The sequence below is a fragment of the Lissotriton helveticus genome, chromosome 2_1 (assembly GCF_964261635.1).
Source record: "Lissotriton helveticus chromosome 2_1, aLisHel1.1, whole genome shotgun sequence".
Lineage (NCBI taxonomy): Eukaryota > Metazoa > Chordata > Amphibia > Caudata > Salamandridae > Lissotriton > Lissotriton helveticus.
In genome coordinates this window covers 1843860909-1843887574 of record NC_136059.1, presented here as the reverse complement: position 1 = coordinate 1843887574, position 26666 = coordinate 1843860909, and the positions used below count along the sequence as shown (strand labels likewise).

The 26666-nt window shown below is 42.2% G+C and overlaps 1 long non-coding RNA gene across 1 annotated transcript in view; it reads right to left on the bottom strand.

The window, feature by feature from the left end:
- Positions 1–22284: 22284 nt before the first annotated feature.
- The window catches only part of LOC144819952 (uncharacterized), a 291616-nt gene continuing 287234 nt past the window's right edge, over positions 22285–26666 (bottom strand). The window contains exon 5 of the long non-coding RNA XR_013607638.1: positions 22285–22785. This is a non-coding gene — a long non-coding RNA (uncharacterized LOC144819952). The remainder of the gene's footprint in view (positions 22786–26666) is intronic.

The window sequence follows — 26666 nt, the reverse complement described above, 5'->3', positions numbered from 1 at the left end:
TTAAGTAAAAGAACATAGCACAATCCCATGTACAATGTAACATAGCACAATACAAACATAACAGGGCACACCATAACAAAACAGTGAAATCAGAAAGCAACACAACAACTGTTCTCTTGATACATTGGTAAAAGATCTTTGGAGCTAAATACCAAGGACATGACTGAGGGCCATTCAATAATATTTGCTGTTACTGGCCACAGACTTGAGTTGACTGGTATCTTGAATAATTGAAGAGTTGAAGAAGGGATATTGATTGTTTGTTACACCAGTTTTAAAAACATGTGCTGCTTATGGCTGAAAATCCCCTGCATTTGTTGACCTTTCCAATTAAATCTACTGAACATAACACAAACACATAAAGAAAACTATTTTGGCAGCATAATTAAAACACAACAGGGCACAACACAGCAAAACTGTAAAACAGTTTACAATCCAAAAACAGTACACATTATAAACACACACCAATGCCTGACAATGTGATGGTGTACATTGATAAGTGTGAGCTTTAGTAGTTTAAAATGTGTATTATATTACAATTAGAGGAACTTGTGAGTCTGTGAGAGATTTTTCTTCTGTATGTTCCTTCGCTGGATTGTACCTGATGATATTGCTTCTTAATAGTATGTCTATGAAGAGTGGAGCTACTGGGGACATATTAACAATATATTCTGTGGTAATGTTTTGGGTTTTCTACTCAGTGAACATTTGTCTATGCTGCTCTATGATATATCAAGCCTTTCAAGATCATTTGCTTCCTCATTTAGCAGTAACTCTGGCAAATTCGCTTCATTGGTGGTGGACCTGGCCCTTTTTGGCTAAAGTTCCTTAAACTTTTTGATTTCCCCCTAGACCTTTTTTGTGACATGGTGTTGCCAACTTTGATGCGTTGGGCACTTTGCCACTGCTGATCAGTGTCAAAGTGCAAGTGCTCCCCATGTAAAGTGTAACGGTAATTGGATGTCCATAACTGGTATGTTTTCCTTTCTAGTAAAGTCACTAGTAAAGTGCACTATGTGTGCCAGGGCTGGTAATGCAAACGCTACTAGTGGGCCTGCAGCACTAATTGTGCCACCCACACAAGTAGCCTTAAAGAGAGAACTCAAACTTGCCAAAGCAGTGCCTGCATGCAATTTGTTAAACTGCCATGTTGTCCTGACAAATGCACCCACTTGTCAGGTCTCACCCTTTCCTTTCTATGCACATCAGACACCCCTATGGTAGGTCCAAGGTATCCCCTGCAGGGTGCAGTTTATGTGAAAGGTAGGACATGCACTTAGTTGTGTGTCATGTCCTGACAGTGAACATTTGTCTATGCTGCTCTATGATATATCAAGCCTCTCAAGATCATTTGCTTCCTCATTTAGCAGTAACTCTGGCAAATTCACTTCATTGGTGGTGGACCTGGCCCTTTTTGGCTAAAGTTCCTTAAACTTTTTGATTTCCCCCTAGACCTTTTTTGTGACATGGTGTTGCCAACTTTGATGCGTTGGGCACTTTGCCACTGCTGATCAGTGTCAAAGTGCAAGTGCTCCCCATGTAAAGTGTAACGGTAATTGGATGTCCCTAACTGGTATGTTTTCCTTACTAGTAAAGTCACTAGTAAAGTGCACTATGTGTGCCAGGGCTGGTAATGCAAACGCTACTAGTGGGCCTGCAGCACTAATTGTGCCACCCACACAAGTAGCCTTAAAGAGAGAACTCAAACTTGCCAAAGCAGTGCCTGCATGCAATTTGTTAAACTGCCATGTTGTCCTGACAAATGCACCCACTTGTCAGGTCTTACCCTTCCCTTTCTATGCACATCAGACACCCCTATGGTAGGTCCAAGGTATCCCCTGCAGGGTGCAGTTTATGCGAAAGGTAGGACATGCACTTAGTTGTGTGTCATGTCCTGACAGTGAAATACTCTCCTTTTTGTTTTTCGCTGTTGAAAGGCCATCTTGCCCATAGGACAGAATGGATGTGTAATATGTTTTTCAGCCTATCTTCCCAAAGGTTTAAGATGGAGAGGTGAAACTTAGTGTGCCTGAACTCACAATTCAATAAAACATCTTTTTGTGAAGGTGGTTTTTGCATTGCATGTTTAGAAACCACTCTTTTAGAAGTGGCTGGGTTTCTGTGCTCTAACATTTCTGGGTGTCTCTGCCTGGTTGTGGATTGACTGTCTGGATTTGAAAGTAATAGGATCTGAGGAATGTCTTGAGACAATGGATTAGGTGAGACAGCAACAGGCTGACCTGCATCTGGAGTGTAGGGGGGAGGAGTAGCCCCTGGAGCTGAAGAGGCCTGGGTTGCCGCCATAAAACAATGTCTACATCTCCTGCTGAGTGATTTAGGATCCAGACCCCCACTAATCAAAGGAAGAAGGTGTCACTGGCAGGGAGACACCCAGAACTTGCTTAGACAGGGGTCAGTGACCCCCTGAATACAAAGACTTCAAAGACATTTAGGGGTATAACTATGACAGCTGAAGCCCCTAAACTTTGGAATTGAATTGATAAAGAGTGAAACGGATTGAACCTACTTCGTGGTCAAGAGGAAACTTTGCCAAGGAAGAAACAGCTTAAGAGATTGAAGTAAAGGACTGACCCTTGCTGTGTGTTTTGGGGATGGCCTGCAGTTTGCTGCTTTAATCAAGGAGAGGCTAAAGGGACTTTGCTTTGTGCTGTGTCCCCCTGCTTGAAAGAACTTTGCTGTGTGCTGTGTTCTGAAGTAACTTATTTCCAAGGGCCCGAGGAGAGCTGGTTCCCTGTTGTGGAAACTCAGGAACACAAAAGTTTTCAGGTGTGCCTCAGCAGCGCTGTGAACATGCGATTCTTGCAGCCTGAGACCCTTGTAAGAATTGCCCTGTGACCATGGGCACCTAGAGTCAAAGAGAGTCAAAGCGATGCTATGTGCATGTGCTTTGTGCAGCCTGAGCCCTTCGTGAGGATTGTCCTGTGATCGTGTGCACCAGGAATCCAAGTGAGTCTCAGCAATGCTGTGTGTGTGTGCTGTGTGCAGCCTGAGACCTTCATGATGATTGCCCTGTTATCGTGCACACCCGGAGTCCAAGTGAGTCTCAGCAACACTGTGTGCGTGTGCTTTGTGCACCGAGACCTTTGTGAGGATTGCCTTATTATCATGCTCACGCAGAGTCCGAATGAGTCTCAGTAATGCTGTGTGCTTGTGCTTCTTGCAGCCTGAGACCTTCTTGAGCATAGCCTTGTGATCGTGTGCACCCGGAACTCAAGTGAGTCTCAGTGAAGCTGTGTGGGAGTGCTTTTGCAGTCTGAGACCTTCATGAGGATTGCAATGTTATCATGTGCATCCGGAACTCAGGTGAGTCTCAGTGACGCTATGTGCATGTGCTTTGTGCAGCCTGAGACCTTCGTGAGGATTGCCCTGTTATTGTGCACACACGGAGTCCAAGTGAGTCTCAGTGACGCTGTGTACGTGTGCTTTGTGCAGCCTAAGACCTTTATGAAGGTTGCCCTGTGATTGTACACACTCAAAGCTCAAGTGTGTTTCCGCGACGCTGTGCCTGTGCCCTGTTGCAGCCTGAGATCTTCGTTATCACCAGCGGCCCAGACCGGCAACCCCAGAGGAGCTGTGCCATTGGCCCGAGCCCACTGTTGCCAGTGTGGGGCCTTGAACCAACCCTGTCGGGGTAGGGCCCAAGTCCCACTGCCCGGAATCCACAAAGTTGCATCAGAGGTCCAAGTCGCAGGAAGAGGAGAGGAGAGCGAGGTCACATCTCCCAGGTAACGTTTGCTGCCGCCTGGACCGAGGTGCGGGCTCGGAGAGAGATGCTCTTGGCCTTCTCCATTTTTGCAGTGCGAGCCTCTGCTTCAGCTCATATCGCGGCCCGTACTTGCCAAGGAGTGGCAGTACCGGGCAGGAGTGCGGAGCTGCAATTTTTTTACACCATACCCGTGTTGGGGGCATCTGTTGGTAGAAGCTGACCACGAGTCAGTACGAGTGGCGGAGAGACCGTCTAAAGCACCGCGATCGGTGCTGGAGTGTATTACGCATTGCATTATTTCTGCATTACGAACTATCTGATTGTTGCGTTACGCATTGCATTATTTCTGCATTACGAACTGACCGATTGTTGCATTATGCATTGCATTATTTCTGCATCACGAACTGTCTGATTGTTGCATTACTCATTGCATTATTTCTGCATTATGAACTACCTGATTGTTGCATTATGCATTGCATTAGTTTGCATAACGAACTGCCTGATTGCTGCGTTACGCATTGCATTATTTTGGCATTATGAACTGCTTGATTGTTGCATAACGAACTGAATTATTTTTACATTGCAAAGTGCTTCTTGCATTATGAACTGCATAGCATTGCATTAGGACAGCAGTGGATCATCTAGAACTGCTTATTAATATCGCCAGAATTTACACGGGCTAGCTGACCTAATAACCGGCCAGGAGGAATATTACAAATACGCATATGTTGGATTTATATTGTGTGGTCGCACTGTATATAAATGTATACTTGTTTTTATTAAACTCGTGTGGAGTCCATTTGTGGTGTCATGATTTGGTTACTGAGAGCGTGGTTGCAAATACTTTACCCACTTGCCTTGAAGATAAGCCTGGCTGCCCGTGCCAAGTTACCGAGGGGGTTAGCAGGGGCTATCTGAGGAGGTGTCCTTCCTTTTCCTGACGTGTAAGCAAGGGTCCCTATTTGGCCTAAGGTACCTACCTCAGCCAGCTAGCGACCTCCAGTTCTAACAATTGGGTTTACCAGCAGTTCTATGGACATATGGACTGTGTTTGTTTTAGTCACGTTGGCATTTATCCTTTTGTTTGGAGATTCGTTACATTTTCACTTGTTTTTTTCATGTACTCCAATGTGTTTTTCAATAGATCCAGAAGAATCACTGGGCCTCATTTATGAGGCCGTGCGTCACTTTTACGCTGCCGGTGCGTCACTTTTTGTGACTCACCAGCAGCGTAAATAATGTGCCTTGTTGCACCATATTTATAAAGTGACGCATCTAGTTAGATGCGTCACTTTGTAAACCCCTGCGCTACATTATACCTGCGCCAGGTATAATGTATGCAAGAGGGGCGTATTGACGCAAGGAAGGGTCGTAGAAGTGACGCAGTGAAATCTATGAGATTTCACCGCTTCACTTTTAGGACGCCGTTGCGTCAAAATCTTACGCCTGCCTCACAGCAGCCGTAACCCTGACGCAGGCCCTTTCACAGGGGGCTTGCCCCATGTGAAAGGGCGCATTGCTGGAGTTGCATCACTTTTGTGACACACTCCAGCAATGCGTCACTTTTTTGCTTACAGATACGTCAGAAATACTGACGTATCTGTAACTCCTTGCGACATGATGCGTCATACATTAAATATGACGCATCATTGGTGTCGCAAGGAGGGCGCAGTGAAAAGTGACGCATCGCTGTTTTCACGCAACGATGCGTCACTTTTCATAAATGAGGCCCACTGTACTTCTTATTTTATCATTAATCCAATTTTATCTTGAGGGAGAAAATAACCAATGTCACCATGAGTGGACAATTTTCCGTGGAATTCAGCAGTTTATTGAACTTTATATTCAGAGTCCTAAACTCTATTTCTTGCTGAATGTATTGGTATGGCAATTCCTAGACCTTTTGTCTGAGTCATCACGTGGCAAGACACCTTTCTTAAATATACTCGGAGTGCCAAGTCTAGTATGTGCAACTATAAAATGTATTTCTGTTTGTCTACAGCGCTGGGAAGATCTAGGCAAAGTAGGTGAGGTGAACATAGAATCAACAAGACGTGGGGTGATTTGTAGGGTGAGGTCCATGACGAACATTTACTGAGTTTGAGTCCTGGGCTCAAAGGTGCTGGGTGGTAACCAGCAGTGAACATAATGCATATTACTTTGAACCATAGCTGGTGGTGTTTGGATCCATGCAGGACATTATAGCTTCTGTGTTCCTTTTACAATATATGTAGGGGAGCAGGTGTGTCTTCAAGGTACGATGCAATTTATCACAACCCCGGTGGGTGATGCTATACTCCTGCATTGCAGTGTGAACCTTTTCATTTTACACGTTCCATAGATGATTGTAGGGCCTGTAGGACAATGTGCCTACTTCTTTAAATTTCTAAGCCCTGCATGGAAGGGCAGGCTCCCTACAGGTTGACTCAGAATTTAATAGAAGAATGAATGACAAATATTGTCTGCTGCCTTCTCTCTTCTGATAGTGGGCCAATTGTCAGGCTATTTCCATATCGACAGTAGGCACAACGGTTTTAACACTTAAAGAATGGCATAAATCTGCACCTGCCGGCCTACGGTCTTCTACTGGTGCAGATTTACTACTTTTAGAAATTTACACATGCTTTCCGAAGTATACCTGGAAAACTATGACAGCGAAGCTTTCCAGTGAAACCTATGCAATCATATGGAAATATGCTTTATTTTCTCCAGTGGGAAAAGATTGCTACCTGTGGAGAAACCACTTCTCCTACATTTACGTGCATTTTGAGGTGTTTAAATCTCTTCCTCCCCTGTTGTGCTCTGGAAAAGGACTAACTCCAGGTGTTTTCGTGGTATTCTCTTCCCTTTTCCAGCTTTTGACTTTTCCAAGTTTTGAAAGGAATCGGAAATATATATTTATTTTCAATTTTCACCAACAATGGGCATTCCAGTCATTGAATGGTCCTTCCCACCAGCCTCCGATCTGTGTCAGTGGATTTACTCAGATGAAAAACTGTAGAAGTAGTATTACTTTTACAAGTGTAAACAAACTTTAGTGAATTTCAAAGCGGATTTTGCATTTGCATTTGCATTTGTAAAAGTATGACTTGCATACGGAAGTCAAATGTACACACACAAATCAATTTGTGATATATCTCGATGTGTGCAGATAATGATCCTACTTGTTTTACAAGGTGTTGGCTGAATGTGAGCAAATCTTTTAATCTTACTAATTTTTCTGCCTACCCTGCTGCCAAAAGTGGGGTCAGGCCATGGGGTTGGTCAACTCCACTATCTCGAAAGGCCCAGGGTCACATGTCAAAGGCAGAAAGGCCTTTGAAGCTTTCCTCCCAGGAATGCCCAGCCGGCTTGGAGAGGGTGTGAATACCTCCACCTAGAGCAGGTTTTTGGGCCAGATGCATCAAGCATCCATTTTGCGATTCCTTATTAGCGAAAAATAAGGAATCGCTAATAAGGAATAGCAAAATGGAATGCATCAAGCAATCACTACATAAATAGCGATTCCTTAGAATTCCTTAATTGCGACTTGCAAATTGCGAGTCGCAATTAATGAATACCTCCCCATTCATTCCTATGGGCCCAGAGGCCTATAGGAATGAATGGGAAGACAATCTCAATTTGCGAATCGCAATTAGCGATTCACAAATTGAGATTGCGAGTTCAAGGGTGCAGGGGTGTCCAAAGGACACCCTGTTGCACCCCTGATTTTGATCTATGCACATATGTTGCGCACACACATGCCCTTAGGGCATGTGTGTGCGCAACATGAAACTTTAAAATATGCACAAAAGTGCATTTTTCTAAGTTTTTGCAAATTACCACGAAGTTGTACTTCGTGGTAATTTGCGTGTCCTATTAGCGAATTCGCTATTTTTGAAACTTTCATGCATTGCATTTAAGGAATCTCAATTTGAGATTCCTTAAATGTAAGCAATCGCAATTTAGCGAATTCTCTATTAGCGATTTTTGCATTTGGGATGATGCATCCCAAATGCAAAAATACTGGTCGCAAAGGGGCAGATGCTGAGAATCTGCCCCTTTGCGACCGGTTTTTAGCTTGATGCATCTGGCCCATAGTTCCTGGCCTCGGAGAGCGAAGTCTCTCAACTCAGAAGGTCAGAAACCTGTCTCTGGTGGCTGGCTGGTCAAGACCAGTCAGTAAATACACTAGTAGTTGGAAAGTTTTATGGGGCACCTCTAAGGTGCTCTCTGGGTGCCTCAATTAATAAATCCAGCACTGGCATCAGTGTGGATTTTTAAGACAAAGTGAATCCATCATGTAGCTGGTGAACTCCTAATCACCAGTGCAAAGCCCATGCACTTGTTATGGCTTACCTGCACACTTGCAATATCTAAGGGTGAACTTAGATATCACAGGGATATATCCACTCAGGCAGATATGCCCACACATGGGTATAGTGCACCCTACCTTTGGGCTGTAAGGTCTACTATTGGCGTAACTTACCTGTACCACATGCTTTATTTTGCTGACATGGAACACAGAGGTGGGCGCCATGTTGACTCTTCTGTTTCCACTGCACCAATACACGCAGGCTGCAATGACAGTTTGCAGGGGCTTGGTAACGGGTTCCTTAGCATGGCACAATTTGCTGTATCCCTTGGGGACCGTCCTTAGTTCCACGGTCCTAGGTACCAGGGGTACCACTTGCTAGGAACATACAAGGATCCTAAAGGGGCACCAATTGTGGAACAAACATACAGTTTCATGGAAAGAACACTGGTACTGGGAACCTGCTTATAATTCAAAGTTGCATCAAAACTCAGTAAAAAGTGGGGGGTACTGCAACAAAAGTTCAGGTCCTGAAACAGCTTAAAAGTGTAATTACAGAATTCCCAATGTTAACCTATGAGAGGGGTAGAGCTCATGTTAGTAAATAACTAATTTGGGTGTTTTTGACTATCAGTACATGCAAAACTTAAAAATACATTTCCTAACATTTGATTATACAGCCCACTGCCTATGGGCTATCTAGGGCCTACCTTATCACATGAGTTTGCAGCCAGCAACAGTTCTTCCTGAAGTAGGAGCAGAACAGGAGGCTGAGCTTCCTGTTGAGCAAGATGTTGCTCTTCACCCATAAGCCTCACACTCTACAGCAAGAAAAAGAAAGGATACTCCACCATCTTTTCCAAGTGACAGTGATGACAAACCAGTTATTGTCAGTATGGACGGTGGCTCAGAGGATGCCTCATATTCAACCTACTCCGAGGGATTTCGTACCAAGAAAAAGAAAGGGTAATCTCCCTATCTACCCAAAACCGGCCCACTCCCCAAGCAAAATCAAAAGCACGTACCTTACCCCAGCTCCTTTACACAACAGGTCCATCCCCCTCCCCATGCAAAACTCCAAAAATGTCCCTTTCCCCAAACTCCGCTTCCCACCATCTCAACCCACAACAGGCCTACCATCCCAGAAAATCCCCTAAAATGTCCCTTTCCTAACCTCTCCATTCCCAACAGGCGCTCTGACTCCCCAAAAAAGTAGGTAACATACCTTAGGGCATCCAGGTTTTTACTCACACTGGCCATCTCTTGGGCCAGGTTCTGTTGGCCCAGCCTGATGGGCGCAAGCTCACGAACAAGGTGGCAGAGGAGGTGGTTGGATAATGATGAGGAGGGGTTCTCCTGGTGTTCCGAGTGGTAGTTGTGGACCCCGTCTGCAGTTGGTGGTGTTACCAGGTTGGAGGTTGGACTGGCTGGTGTCCCAAAGAACTAGAGGCCGTTGCCTTCTCCTCCTCCTCCTCCTCCTCCTAAAATGAAAGCCATCAGCCTGCGGTACTCAGCAGCTACACCCTCCAAATTGCAGTGCCGCAGCCCACTGGGTTTGCTGACTACCAGCTGTAAGAGCACCTATATCAAGAAAGAAAACAAAACATGAATCGTAGTGCCCAAGAAAGAAAGAAAAATAAATTGTAATGCTCAGCGCAAACACTTGTTTATACTAAATTGGAATGTTTCATGTGATTAGGTACAGGACAGATTTTTCACCCAACTGCATCACATTATGCAATAGCACTGACTGCAAGGAATGAAGCCAGGCCACCAACATAATTAAAAAGGATTTTAGTTTAAAGAATTTCATTGGGTGAAACTGAACAGACATTTTATGTTTGTTAATAAATAAACTAGCTTCCAGTAATGAGTAAGGCGTATAAAATGCTGCACAAATACTCAACTATATGTGTAATATTAATGAAGCCATGCTGGCTGGACTGCTGCTCTGCAGCATGTATTTGGGGCAGCTGTAATGGCATTTTATTACCTTGTTAATTCCAGTGACCCTGCTCTTCTCCTGCTCCCATTTCAAGTCTGGTAGATGGGATACTCTGTCACAGATGTGCTTGATAATGGATAACCCATCCACCATATTACTGTAAACCTTGCATAGGATGTAAACGATGCACTGTAGTACTGCAAACAGGATGTTTTATTTGTCAGGATTCTCACAGATAGTCCTATTTGCCAAACTCTAAATCAGATCCTTAGTCTCACATTAAACCCTGACTGCAGGTCTGCAGTGAGAGAAAGAGATGAAACCTCCCCTTCCAGTGGATGGATGCAGTTTGGCAGCTCCTTCCCACTGGATCTGGAGTGTTCGCTTTTGCTTTACTGAAGCTGTCACAGCTCCGACAAAACTAAAGCAAGCAGCTATGTCCTGAATATGGGCACCCCAGGATATAGCAGGAGCTGTTGCTTGGGGGTGGTGGTCCTCAGGGCCATATGGCTCGCGAAGGGGCCCATGCGCCCCCACTCCTTTGATCTGCAAGAGCCAACACCGAGGAGGGGGTGGTTCCTGGGGCTTCTAAAATCCCTAGGAGGGGGCTTCATGTGGCCCTTCCATTTGTGTAAAATAGCACGGGGAGGTGTTGGTCCACGGTGCCCAAAAGGCAAACGCAGCCCCCTCCTGTGTAGGCCCAGGAAGGTGGTGGTGGTCCCCAGGGCATAAATATGCTCTTGGAGGGGGGACATGAGTGCCCCCCTCATTTTTTATTTACTATACGAGGCATGCCTCAGGACCTGGCCTTCCAGGGGGGCTTATGATAAACAAGCACCGGAGACTGTGCTTGTTATTTTTGCAGTGGATGTGCAGCTCTGTCACGTTTCTGCAGAAAAAGAATGGAAAAAAAAGTGTTTTTTTGCAGTGGCAGTGTCCTTAGGCCACCCGGAGACCAAGGCTTGTGAGACAGGGTATCGCTACCCTGCCCTCTTTTCCTATTGTTAAATAATTTTTTGTGAGACTCAGCTGAAGCAGAATCAAAAGATGGCTGCCAACACTTCCTGGTTGAATTGGTAGCAGCCAATCAGATCTCAGCACAATATCGTGAGGGTTCACAGAGCCTTTGCGTCCCTAGATATACAAATTTGTTTTTTCTTTAGCTCCCAAACTACTGATGGTTTTGCACTAATTTACACAAAGGTTGCTTTCTGGACCAATACCTACCTGTCTGTTGAATTTGGTGTAATTCCGTTTAATGGTTTGCGTTGTAGTCATGTCTGGAATTCCAATGGAAAACATGGTAAATGCACTTTTTTGGACCCCCCTTCTTTTATTGGCAACCTCTTGATAGATCGCCACAAAACTTTCCTTGCTAAATTAGAATCACCGGCACTTTTTTATATATATGTTTGTGTGGAGACATATGTGTGTGTGTGTGTGTATATATGTGTATATATATATATATATATATATATATATATATATATATATATATATATACACACACACATACATATATATGTATGTATATATCTGTATATATGTATACATATCTGTACATATATAAGCGCATATACATGTAAATGTATGTGTGTATAGATACCGATATAGAAATATATGTCATTTGAGATGTCATCAGTGATGTCACGAGTGATGTAACTGACCATGTCATGAGTGATGTAACAAGTGAGGTCATAAGCAGTGCATTGTGAGGGGGTAAGTAATAGTTAGCTCGGGTAACTATAACTGCTGAATTTCAATGGTTTTGCATGAGTGACATCTGAGCCTAATTATAATGTAACGCAAACATAAAGACCTGCTCATCCAAGGCTCCTCTTTTTATAACCTTTGTTTTTTTCTTTGTTTTTTTCAGTGAAGGTTTTTAAATTTTTTATTTTGAACTGTAATGACCCTTTAACCTTCAAATTCTATTTCCTAACTATAAAGTCCCAGTAACCTTTAGTTTTTTAAGTAAATGTCTATGTTTTTTTAGCTAGTAGTCATGTTTGCAGAGTGGTAGAAAAAGGGGGCGAGCCTCAGACCAGCTCTCAGGAATCCTGCTGTGTCTGACTTACTGGAGGTAAGAGAAGGGCTTGCTTGTCCCCAAGAACACTCTAGAACCAAGGAGACTTCATCCCCCAACCAGCAGTGTGCCAGGAGGCCCACTTGCAGAGTGGTGGAGAAAGGTATGTGGCCTCCAAAGTCCTCTCTGCAATTTCACTTTGTGGTACTTACCAGAGGTATAGGAGGGCTTGTTGGCTCACAAGGACCCTCTCGAGTCAAGGGGACTTCATCTCCCAAACCAACAGTGCATCAGTAAGTGCATTTGCGGAGTGGTGGAGTAAGGGGTCAAGGCCTCCAAAGTCTTCTCATCAATCGTGTTTCCGTGGGACCTACTGGAGTTAGAGGAGGGCTTGTTGGCCTCCAAGGACCCTCTGGAGCCAAGGGGACTTCATCCTCTCGCCAGCAGTGCACCAGGAGGTGTGCTTGCAGAGTTGTGGAGAAAAGGAGCGTGGCCTCCAAAGTGCTCTCAGCAATCATTCTACGTGGAACTTACTGTAGGTAACAGGAGGACTTGTTGGCTCCCAAGGGCCTCAGCATCCAAGGAGACATTATCCCCAAAACAGCATTTCCCAACTATAACATTCCTGTAACATTTGTTTTTAATTGAATTTCCATAATTTTTTAACTAGTAGTCATGATTGCAGAGTGGTGGTGAAAGGGAGCGGGCATCTGAACAGCTCTCAGGAATCTTGCTCTGTCGGTAGCTTGAGGGCTTGTGGCCCCCATGGACACTCTAGAGCCAAGGGGACTTCATCACCAACCAGCAATGCACCAGGAGGTGAGTTGGCAGACTGGGGGAGAAAGGGGACTTGGCCTCCAAAGACCTCTCTGCAATTCCTCTGTGTGGGACTTACTGGATATAGGAAGAGGGCATGTTGGCCCTGAACGACACTCTAGAGCCAAGGGGACTTCATCCTCCAATTGGCAGTGCGTCAAGAGGTGCATTTGCCGAGTGCTGGAGAAAGGGGGCAGGGCTTTAGAAGTCTTCTCAGCAATCCTGCTGTTTGGGGCTTACTAAAGCTAACAGGAGGGCTTCTGTGCCTCCAAGGACCCTCTGCAGCAGTTGTGCTCCAGTTGTACTTGCTGAAAGCTGAGCATAGTTTGCTATTATCAACTCTCACTCAAAGTTTCCACGGGAACAAGAGGCAAGAGTCTGAAGAGTAGATCTCCACTTCCCGCTATCACCTAGCCCGTCCAACAAAGTCAAAGCAAACCAATGTACAGGGGGACGTTTCACCACAGGATAGGTATGTGACCCTGTAAACAAGGCATTAGAGTAAGACTCTATTTAAGGTAGAGAGATGCAAGTTTGTAAAACAATATCTAACAAATATGTCGGAATGCTGTACCTTATGCCTTCCCCTCTTCTACTAGCATCAAAAATAATGGATTGCTGTCTAATACTAGAAATACTACTATAATTCTATTTGTATACAGTATCCTGACTACGTCTTCTTTGTACCTCTTCCGCAACAACTTCTTCTGCATTTCTAGGTACCATCACCTCTTTTGCTATAGGACTATCATTCTTCATTTCATAACATCGTCCTGTTTAATCAAAAGCATGAACTAATTTATTATCCTGGAGATAGCATTCTTCAGTAAAGAAACCCTCTGTACAAGAAGTAGGTATCCATTGTCCAGTAAAAACTGCACAAAGTTAATCTATTCACTGATCTTTTTCGTCTGGTTTTGTCTCCTCATGCAAACCACTATTTTGTGAAGAGTCTTCATTCTATTTAAAATCAAAATGAAAATATTCCTTGTCAAAGCAAAGGCCTTATCAACTACTCTCTCAACTCTTTCTTCTACACTTTTTGAAATGTAAAACTAAATTTACAGGGCTGTAGCTATGCAATCATTATAACATTGTGTAGAACCTATGCAGGCATCCCACTTACAACCCATGCAGTCAGTAGGATACTGTGGCACACTTATGAAACACTTAGGTTCTACTCATGCACTCATGCAATTACGTTGAGGGTACCATTGCAGTAAACCCATCACCCATATTGTCGAAAGACTACATATTCCTCAGTAAAAATGATAAATACATTGGTTTGTGGTTGAATACATCTATTCTCCTAGGATGATTGAATGAGGGTATAGGTAGTGTCTAGGTGATTTCCTGAGGATACCAGTAGATTTCCTGACTATGTCATAACTCCATGGGTCAATCCATATCTACATTCTTACTGTCTGCGTGTTTGTATGAGTATGCCACTAGTATCTCGGTGTTTGGATGAGTACATCAGTAGAGTTTGAATGATTTGACAAGTGCATGACTAATGCTTCAATAATTCAATACATGTATAGATACTGGTAGGATGATTAAATGAGTGCAACTCTAGTGCCTGGATAATTGGAACAGTGCATACATAGTATATAGGTGATTTATGCAGTGCATACATGATTGTTTAATGGATGGATAGTGTTTCAGCGATTGGATGCAGCCCATGTCTTTTTGGTTGACTGAACAAGCTGTGCATCAATGCTTACATAACTACATCAGTAGTGCCCAGAGAATTGAATAAGTGCATCAGTAGTTCCTACCTAATTAGATGAGTGCATGACTAGTGTCTGAGTGACTGCATGATTCCATTGCTAAAGTTTGAGGGTTTGGATGAAAGTAAGCATACTGCTGGGGTGGTTGTATTAGTGCAAGACTATTGGCTCCGTAATTAAATTAATGCATAGGTACTGGATGGGCGATAGGTTTACTACAATGGTACTCTGTTTCATCAGTGTACGCATGTGCCTCAGTATTTCAATGACTGCATGGGTTGTAAGTGGGTCTTTAGATGGCTACAGAGGTTCTACGCAAATGTTATAATGATTGCACAATTACAGCCTTGTTAATTGCGTCAGTAGATAGTACCTGGAGATTAGATGGATGTATACATAGTGCCTGTATACTTCAATAACTACATCATTTCTGCCTACCTGATTGCAAGAGTACATGTATAGTTTCTGGATAATTGAATAACTCCATGGATAGTGAACCACTGATTTGATGAAAGTCGGAGTAGTGGCTGGGTGATTCCATAAGTGCCTCAATGCTGCCTGACTAACTGAGAAAGCACCTTAATTCCTGTTAGATAAATGACAATTGTCACTATATCTCTGAATTCTAGGTTATCTACTTCTGTCAATATCAAACTACCTGTTTTACTGTATACATGCTTTTCGTCTGAGCTATATGTGAGTGAAATCTAGGTATCACACTTGATATATGATTGCATACATGGCCCTCTAGAAACATACATTGCTTTGATAGTGAGCGTGCACATGCATCAGTAAGTTTCTAAAACAGATAACAACATTTTGAAAGTTTTCAAAGCACAAAACCTTTTGTGAATGGCATACCTTCATAATTTATCAAATACTTCTTGTGCTTCTAAAATATATATTCAGCATATCTCAAACAAAAGTTACACTCGAAATGAAGCTAGCATAAGACCTCTTGAACAATTCTGCACTATTTATCCTTCTCAATTTTAAACAAACCATGTTTAAAGAAAAACACTCCACTCACCATATACATGACATTTTCATCAGCCTTACTGAACATAGATCACCACGTAAACATATATGCGATTTCTTAATAGATGTACACCTTCAAGCCATTTTCCCCAAAATATATACCTCTCTGCATCTTTAAGCAAACTCAAAAGTCCCACTATATGTATAGCTATGTGCAACCACAAGAACCATATCTCACCATCAAAGCATATGCAAAGTTGTCTTATAAGTTGAAAACCACATTGACAAACACTTCCCAATATATACCTAACAAGTATTACTTCTTTCTAATTCATATACACGCAGACAACATGTTCTCATCTTTTATTTCTCACACTATTCCTGTTTAATATTTTATTACTAAAAGTACTTCAACTCCCATAATGCAAATTACATATATATCTATTCTGCATATGATGTTTTGACATTTAAAACATTCTTAGTTCCTCATTGCAACTTTCCACAAAACTATACTGCTATTTTTCAATAAAATACACACTGTAATAAGCAGGCGCTGATTCATTTTCCTCCTACTTCCCAACACATTCACCATTATCCTCTTAAACACATACCCTCTAATGGATATAGTTCATCCCATCACTGTTTCTAGATTATATAGTTGTTTTAGCTCTTTCTGCATAGATTTTATACTAAGATTTGTAAAAACTAAGCACAAGATGGTACACCACTCTCTTAAAAAGCAAGTCTAAAATGGCAATCTCTTCAACTTTCCACTCTATCATCATGAGAAAGGCAGCAAATGAAATCACATATTTTATTTTAGACTACTGCATCTCTACTTGTGAATGGTTTGCATCTGTTAACCCTTTCCCTCTTTTTCGAAACGAGGTTCCTAGTTTTTGTGCTGTTTTCGCAATCATCATAGGGAAATTGGGTTAAAAACAGGAGTTCAAAACTATATCTAGCTTCATTTTTCTAAGATTTAAATACTACACAGCAGTGTATTACATAGTTCTTAGTTAGAAACTAAAACTTGCCATTACTTACATTGTGAAGAACCGGGAAGACCCGTCTATCGTCTCGCTTTACAAATCATCAAAGGCTCCAAGGCAGGGCAATAGTCAGGGCAGCAGTCCTTCGTAGCCGTCGGAAAGCGGGGAACCTCGCAGCAAAGACTTTTGGACCACGACGACATACAGGGGTCGATGAAGTGGTTGGCCTTCCTCCACAATTTCCACACGAAGCTCCTCACGAACCTCTGGCTTGGACCGGTACCGCTGAAATAGCCCTACGTTGGGCGCCAAATAAAGAACCGGGTTATTTAGGACCCAGCAGCGCCAGGGATAACGCCCTAGTCTCCGGGTCCACCTGCCTTAGAGTACAGAGACACGGGTGATTTCTGGTGACGTCAAGGATCACTTTTATTAGCTGCAGCCAGTAACAGATATCCTAGAAGTACAACACGGTGTATGTTCTCAGGAGACTGCTCAACTTTACAAAGCTAGTCATCCCTTTTTATACCAATAATTATGCTTCAAGCAAACATTCCTTATTTACAATTGACCATTCACATGTTTTCACAAAAAGAATAAAGCAGGATCATGATGACAAGTCCATTTTTCAGTTTGTCCAGCCCACAATCAACTATTGGTCAAACCTAACATTCTTCATCAGATCGGTCGATCGAACCCACCATAAAAACGGGCACATCCCCATCGTAAACGGCCCATAAAGAAAGGAGCAGAGACAGGTGTGAGCAAGATAAGACATAGTTGTGCGCAATAAAAGGTTTGATGGTGTCTTGTGTCTTGATCAATAATCTTAGCAGCTACTGGGAAAGGAACTGGTTTAACAAGTGTTGGCTTCAGGCAAGAGGGTCGCTCGCTCAGGTCATTCAGAAGTCAGCTAAGGTGTACGTGTGCTTGGAGACTCGTTCGGCCACTGTCATCGGCCTATGTGAGGGCAACCACAAAATGGCTGCCGTATACAAAATGGAACCCGAGGGTTCAGGACGGAATCCCTGATTTCATGGTGATCTCGTCACTCAAATATGCCGAAAATGCTTGTATACCTTACACTTGTCTTTTTCGGTCTAATGTTACCAAAATCGTCATGATACGACGACTTTTATGAAACGGGTTCAGAATTTCAGTACCTCAATTGTGTTACCATTCCTCAACTTTTCCCAAAAAATGTCTGTCTCTTTAACACCCTTCCCCCCAACACTGTCTTAGCTCAGTGTAGATAGCAACCCAGTGGAACCACTTGGTCTAAAAAAGTTCACAGCACCTTCTAAAAGGAACATTCTGTATCCAAATAAGATTCAGCAGGTGTGGTTTACTTTACAGAGTGTTTTTCTAAAAAAAAAATTCCTCTTTACTTTTTGTCGTGATCCCCAAAGACACGTCACAATCATGGAAAACAAAAGCAGAAATTCAAGGCCAACAACATATCTAAAAAAATCCAGTCTGAACATTGCCCTCAACATTGCCCTACACACATTAATATATACATGCTTATTTCAAACCATGTTTAAACTCAAATTTTTGTACAAAGTTTAATTAAAAACCATCTTTCAGACCTATTTTCAGTTTTTCACGGTTATTGGAGACGTCTCAATGACATTGCTAACCCTTACGATCACGCCTTTTCTATAAAGTGAAAACATACATATTCACACACATAACAGTATTCTACACACTAGAGGTTTACTGCTGTACACTTCAAACTCATATTTTCTAGTGTATTTTTAGAACAGCCATCTCTAAAACCAATTTTCTGATTTTGTGGTGCGGCGGGAGATTGCAATGACGTTGGTCGTTCCGAACCCTGTGGTTACGTCGGAAAGCAGAAAGCAAAAGCAGGAATTCAGTAGCCATCACCACGTTCAAACATAAGAATAACTATATAATTAAATATAACCATCATAGTAGATAACTCACTATATAAATAACTCTATACATTTTTTTATCAGAATCTCATTATATTACCAAGTTTATTAATGATACATTGATTTTGTAAAAAATATTTTAACCAATATTCGTGACAACGTTAATAGTCAAACATCCCGGCGCTGGTACACGTCTGGCGGATGCGAGGTCATCGCAAATATCGCACGCAACTAAAAGAAATATTATGGACACATAACTTGTGTCACTAACACCTCCATTTCTCAACCATGGAGTCACAGTGTCTCCAACCTGACCCCTTCTGTGAGTTTTCACACAGAGTTTCAGCCCTGGTAACTGTTCCCGATAGATACAAATATGGCTGAAACTTTCTTTTCAGGTTACATCCAGCCAATCAGAGCATTCCCTTTGGCACGTGCATTCATGATTCATTGCGAAACCACACAAAAATTATCTGTGGTCAAAGATATCACTATAACTTTAAACTTACATTTCTCAACAACTACTGAACGGATTTACACCAATTAAGCAAAAAGCACTTCCTTGAACCAACATCTACCTCCCTGCCAAATTTGGAGTAAGTTCGTTCAGCGGCTCAGGCTGTAGAGCTGGCTAAAGCTTCAAATGGGAATTAACATTACAAACGCAACCTTATATCGCACCCCAAATTCTCGGACCCCACTACACGGATCACCACTAAACGTTCCCAATCCATTGCACCCACTATGACATTTTTTTGGCAAAATTTCATGCAGATTGGTCATACGATGCCAAAGTTATAGACAAGTTAACAAATGCTTTTTCTATGGAAACTAGGTCCTAACTATAACTACCTAATGGTGACTGCCAGTAGGTAATACATTTATACATATGTACACATATATATATATATATATAAATGTATATTTATATATACACACACACACAATTCACTTATCTTATTTATACTTATCAGCGTGGGAAAGGCATGCATGGTAAAGGCATAAATGTGTCAAAGGCGTGCGTTTTAAAAAATGTGTGGCAAAAATGTGCCTTGTAAAATCATGAGTTGTAATGTTTTACAACCGTTTCTCTCAGGTGGACTGCATTCTAGTATTTACTGCCAGGAAATAGAATGGTCCGTTGGCCAGTTTCTCATTCAGCTGGATAAAGAGAGATTTATATGTGGAATCATGCTGCCACTATAACCAATGTGCAAAAGAGCAAAATAAACATAAAGAATCATATCCAAATCACTGTACAGAAGTTGTTAAACAAATCTATTTCAAACATTAAAACAGCAACTATTTATATGACAAACATAAGCAATTTAAAGTTATGTATTTATTGAATCTTTGGACATTGCTAAATGAGATTCTTTGTTCAACTGATCTATATGTTCTCTAGCAAACTTGAACATTGGCTTTTCATAAGAAAAGGTAAAAGCACACATTTATATTGACAAAGGATATATATGCACAATATAAAACGGTTGCTTTCTGTTTTCACTAGTAGTGTTCTTTACATAGTTGGCTCAGTGCGTACATGATTTGCATTTATTATGTTGTAGATCATGAATAAAATGGCTTGATCAAGTTTTCCTAATTTATTAGTAGCTGTATCAGCTAATGAGGAACTGAAAGGGAATTTTCCTCAGAGAAAATCTTTATAAGAAAATCCGTCAAACATAGGGGCATACTTAAGAGTCCCTTTGCGTCCCTCTTGCACCACGCAACATGGTGAAAGAACGACGCATATGAAAAATTTGATTTATAAGGCCATACAAGGCTACCTTGCATTGTCCTGCATGGCTTCATAAATCACAAGTAATGTAACACACAGAAAATCTCTGTGTTGCATTACTTTGCACCAGGGAGGCGTTTCCATGGATGTTGGATGGGTGTTCCCATGCAACATCCATGGATTTTGAGGCATTACCAGATATACAGGAACAAGTAAAACTGGGAATGCCCCAAGAATATACGCCTCCCCTGGGGAGGCATAACAAAGAGAAACATTGTCATTTCTCCTCGTGTTGGCTCTTTCTGTATGAGCTTCATTATGCAGTAGTTATAGGTAGAGGAACAAGCCTCTCATGATTATTTTTGTGCAGGAAGGTGCCCCTGTGGGCCAGTGCACGGGAAAGGACAGGAATTTGCGTTATTGCTTTAAATTCCGCGCATTCCTTCCCCTTCCCAATGACCCAGCAAGGTGACTTGCTGCGCTGAGCCACTTGTTCTTACATATGGCCCATAATGTATTGCAATATTGCAAACGTCCATACTGGACAAATATTTACACAAGACCTCAAACAAATTTATTGTGCACATTTCTAAACGTATTTGCCATTCACTTAAAAAATGAATGCATGTATTGATGAAAACATTACTGTTTACTCTCAGACTAAGACGAAAGTTCTTTTATATGTTTATGTGGCTCAGTGAAATATTACAAAAAAAGGCACTGATTGACGAGATTAACAGACGCGCATAGAGGTACAGTAGAAGATCGCAAATGAGTCAAAGTTAAATATTTCTAGCTCATGAATACCTTTTTTATTCCCAGTGAGCTTTGCTTAACCAAATATTTATGTGACAAATAAAGGATAGGCTTCAATAGGTCACTCCTGTAGTAGGATCGTATTTTGACATTGAACGTTTCAAAGAAGAGGAGAGTGAAAAAACTTCAAGGATGAAATATTTTTCATATCGGCTCTTTTTGTCTCATTCAAGTGAAAGACCTTTTTTAAAATGCATAGTCAGCTGAGACGCTTTTATAGGTGAAAGGAAACATTTAAATTGTGCCACCTACTGAGGCTTCTACCACTGTGAAGCCCTGTGGAGGATAAAACAAGTGCAAAAATAGAAACGCGAGATTCCTACTCTCTCACAGTGTGACTTTTACACTTTATTTTCAAAGAAGGTAACCTTTCAAGGCTCAACAAAATAGCATGAATGAGGTTTTGAATAGTTAGGCTGATGCATTTAGAATTACGTGTAGACTGAGCAAGATTCAGCAGGAAATTGAACAGTGTTGGCACTGTCAAAAAAAAGAAATAGCTCGGATATCAAAATATATTACGGCTTACAATAAGTATATGAAAGATTTGCAACGTCCTGCCAATATCACCATAAATTTTCATGCAATTCAATGACATTTTCTGAGCTGTAGTTCTTTTTTCAGTGGTCATGGAATTATTAACAGGGGAAAAAACATTAGTAATATATTCAATGACAACATTCTGAAAACGTGGTTCATATGGCTCTTGATGATCAGACATGCACGCTCATCTGACATGTTTGTTCACAATTCATTTCTGGATATTTTGTTTTATGTTAGGAATGGTTCTAGTTATATCGTCTGCCTGCCCTTTCATGGGTTGCTGATGCCAGGGTATTATGTTGACCTGAACAGAGGCACTAACTCAAGGCTGGATGGAATCCAGTAAGGCCTCATCCCCCTTCTGACATGGATGCCAGTGAGATTACTCATCAAGGTAGACGGAAGTTGGGAATCGAAAGATGCAGCAGGCATCAGCAAGATTTTGCCTGCACTGATATGCTTATTGTCTCTGTGAGAGGCTGGCCTGTTATATGATGTCCAATAATGTAAGTGGCCCCCTTGCACCAGTCCACACAACCCTTATGGTGATTTAAGAGGTCTCAGACAACTTTAGAAAGCAATCCAAGTGGTAGCTGTGTAGAGCAATCTTCAGGCTTAGTCTTGAAGGAGTGTAAAGCAGCTTCTAATACCAGAATGAAATCTTATAGTATAGATTAAATGAAAAGAACCACACCAAGTGTTGTTAGAATTTGTATTTAGTATATAATACTCTCTAATATGTTCCAATATATCCAACACAGAGATAAACACAATGCACACGATATTTCAACAAAGTAATGCAGTAAATGGCGTGAATTACACAGTAGGCCCCAGGGGGGGACCAAACCATATACTAAGAAAGTGGTATAAAAACCACGACTCAAGTCAGGAATATGTTGAGAGGATGTAGAATTGCTGGGGACTCAAGGAACCACCCAAGGTAAGTAGGTAGGAACCCCACATAGAGCGAGAGCAGTGTGTGAACATGACCGCGTGCTCTGTACAACTGTATGTGCAAGTCGCAGTTGGATTTTTAAAGATTAGGGACCCTTCCCAGTGGACCCTGAAGAAACCTCATGGAAGACAGAAGGTTGGGCAGCTACCCCACAGTGGAAACCATGGTACCCAAGTTACCTATCCCAGGGAAGCCGGGTGCATAGGTGTGAAGTGGCATCAGAAACCTCAATCAAACCCAATGGAGGACTTCAGGAAAGTGTCGTTGCTCGAAGAGGAGAAAGTGTCCAGCAGAGTCCACATATTGATTCTTGAAGAGGAGTATCTGTAAGCAGAGGGGACAGAGTCTATGTCACTCAGGGGAGGGCAAATCAAATCAAATTACCTTTATTGTATGATTAGTTAAAATCTTAACAAAAAGCATAATTCGTAAAATACTCCATTATGTACATTTTGGATAGCAATAAATCCCTAAAATTATATACATCTTTAGTACAAAAAAGTTTGTAATAAAAATCATATGTTTAAGAGTTTAAAAAAAAGTAATCATTCTTATTTTACAGTTTCATGCAGTTGTAATTTTTCCCATACTTTTTCTAAAAATGTTGTCAAAGCAGATTTGATGAGTATATCATCTGGACAGAGACAACGAATCAATGCTTGTCTGCATGTTGTCCTTATCCCTCTTTTGTTAAATAGTCTTTTTAATATAATTAGTCTTTCTTTTTTTAGTTCAGGACACAGACACAAGAGATGGATAATATTTTACTCACCAAATTTACAAAGCCTACACAATAAGGTGCCTTCAAGTTTCTTCCACGGTGGTGCATGGGATTGGCCCGGCCATACTCCAAATCTTGCTTTAATAAAAGTCTGTTTACTTTTCAATGACCATGCCTTGTCAAGATATTGCTGAACCATCTTTTTTGAGTAGCCATTTATTATGGACCAATACTAATACTAAGATGTCCTTGTCGCTTATTAATGATAGGTAATCAGCTGTTTTGTTAACAACTTTCTTAAATGATTCCTGGATTATGGTGGAGTCCCAGATCTCCATAAGCTCAAATTAGTCCAGATATTTCCAGGCAGATGATTTGTTATTTCCTTTAATTTCTTTCCACAGTAACTGGGACATTAAATTATCTTTGTCATTTTTCACTCTATTCCAAGCTTTGATTGCATGGTCCTTTCTTACGTAGAGCTGGTTGTTCAAACCCAATTCAAGCCTAATATGAGCTTGCGATGCATTGTTAGGAAGATGGAAAAGTGATCTAAAAGTTTTTGAGATAGCATTGTTGATGATGACAGCGTCTTTTCCATTTAGGACCTCACTGCCATATGTTAGAGAGGGTAACAATTTGGCAGATATTACCTTAAGGAGAGGTCGGTATGTTAGGTCACTAGATGATTTTTGGATGGTCCTAAATGCAGCTGTTAAATCATTCGTTTTCCTATTGATGTCGAGTTTCTGAGGAATAACATTTCCATTGTCATTGTATATGACACCAAGATATCTGTAGGTTTTTACTTGTTCCAAGTGCGGCTTTCCCAAAAACCATTTGTAATTATGTTTCCGTCTTAAGTTTTTAATTATTGACCATAACTTTGGATTTTGTTTCATTTATTACCATCCTATTTTCTATTGCATACTCAAATGAGCTCGTTATTAAGCGTTGTAAGCCCACCTTTGTATTGCTTAGAAGAATAACATCGTCTGCATAAAGAAGATTTGATATGTGTTTGTTTGCAATCTTTGGTGGATGAGCATTTGTATCATTCAAGGCCTCCGTCAGGTCAGCTAAGAGCAAGTTAAAAAATAAAGGAGCCAATAAACATCCTTGCTTTAGTCCGCCTGTCGTTGGTATTTCATTGGTGAGTGACCGCCCATCCCCGATGTGCACTATGACCCAGGTGTGTAAATGCAAGAGACGTATCAGGTGCAATAGTAAGGGTGAATCCCCTGAGTTCATAGCTTTTCCCATAAAAGTTCTCTATCCACACAATCGAAGGCCGATTTAAAATCGACAAAGTATAAGAACAATGTTTTCTTTTTTTAATTGCCTGTTGATTAGAACGGAGAAGGCTAAGATGTTAGTAGCTGTTCCTAGGCCTTTAAATAAACCGGGTTGGTTAGGTGGGAGAATGTTGTTGTCCTTTGCCCAGTCAGATAAACTCGTCAACAAAATCCCTGCAAACAATTTTGCATCAGTGTCCTGTAGGGTTATTAAACGGTAGTTCTCAGGGAGGGCCCGATTTTCCTTTTAAAAAACGGGGGATATTAGGGGCCCTATCCAAGATTCAGGTATAACCCCTAATCGGACTACTTCTTTAAAAACCTTGGTGAGATCTTCTGCCCATATTACTGGATCCTCCTTGTACAGGGCAAAGGGGATATCATTTGGACCTGGAGCCCCGTCTTTTTGCTTTTTTATTAGCTTTAGTACTTGATCTTGAGTTACTCAGGGGTGACCAGGAGACTTGGAAGACAAATGGTCTCCGATGCCGGGTGCTTCATATAAGATGTTGATGACCTTGAAACTGCAGCTGTGAGGACCAGACAATGCTGAGGAAGACCAGGGCTTGGATATGAGCTGTCCCACTTACGATGTTGGATGAAGAGGGGTCCAGCGGAAGCACTAACAAGCCTTGGCAAATGCAGCCCATGCAGGAAGTCGAGAAGGTGCAAAGTTGGGACCAGTAAGTTCCAGGGGACTCACTACAAACAGGGGAGGCAGGAAAGGCCCCGAGCAATTAGGGGAGTTCAAAAGTAACAAGGGTGACCCTCAAGTGGACCCACAGACCAGAGGCACTGTAATTGCGATAGTACCTCAATCAGCTCACCAAAGGATGCAAACCACGATGTACATGTTGAGGTGTGCTGAAGATTCTGGTCACTGGAGGTGCTCAAGGTTGGGGCTACTAGGAGCCCGAAGAACTTCGTGTAAAGAAGCCAACAAGCCTTTGCAATTGCAAGTTAGAGGTGGTGCACAGAGGTTTAGTTATTGCAACCCCCACGAGGGATACTAGCCTCAAACTTGTTGAGAGGGTAGGGCAGGCCTTGTGAGCTTTGGAAAACCACCAGCTGTGTTGCAGAGCCCACAGAGTCCTGAGGAGCTCCGCATCTTCTGACTGGCCGATTTAGTTGCAGTGCAAACTGACTCAGGGGAGTGACCCCTTCACTCCAAGGGAGATTACTACAGTTGTCTTTGATGCTTCACAGTATGATGCACAGGCATGGAAGATGCATCAGACTGGAAGGTAGATGAAGTCAGGCCCAAAGAAAGTCCAGTGAAGTCCAGAGTGCCCAGATGGTAGAAGTGCAATAGTGTCTGATTTGAATCTGATCCCATGGCAAACCTAAAGACCCACACCCAGGTAAGCCCTTAAGTACCCTAGGGAAAGGGTTGGGAAGACTCAGGGGTACCCTCCCATTGGAGGGTCTGGACAGGGGGGGGGTTACTCCCATGTCCAATGGCTCCTAGGACAGGTTTGAACTGGACTTCGCAGAGGGGCACCAAATGTGACCCTCATGCAGACTTTCTGGCACTGGCAAGCACACCCACCCAGTCCTAAAACACTAAATCCTGTCTGGGAGGTTGTCACACCTCCCTGTGACAGGATGTCTATTGTTCTATCTTCCTCTGCTCCAGCTTGGCTCAGCAGCAGGATGGCAAAAATGTCTCTCTGGTCGGCAGGAACCATTTTCTGCTGTCCATGACTAGAAGCCTGGTACCGGGAACACTGAGAGCCTAAGGGAGGTCTCTTCCAGTGCTTGGAATTATACCTCAGACACCGTTTACAGTGTGGGGGTGTGATTCCAACATGTTTAATACCAAACATAATGGGATTGGTTGCAGCCGATTTTGAGATGGTCATCAAGCAATTATGCTGTGCCCCTCTATATAGAAAATGGCTGCTTCACTGAGAACCTGGGAGAATGGACTCTGTACGCTGCAGGGGTGTCCTGCTCATGCACGGGTACCCTCTCACTTAGAACAGAGCACCCTGCCTTCAGGAATGCAAAGGCCTGCTATAGGGGTGACTTATAGGTTTTAAGTGCAGTGACCCTTAGATATAGTAAACCTATATCTTTATTAAGTGGTGCATGCACCAACCTACACAGGCTGCAATGGCAGATAGACTGGGGTTCTGATTAGCAGGATCCCAGTCAAACTAGTCAGAAACAGCATCACATCAAGCAAA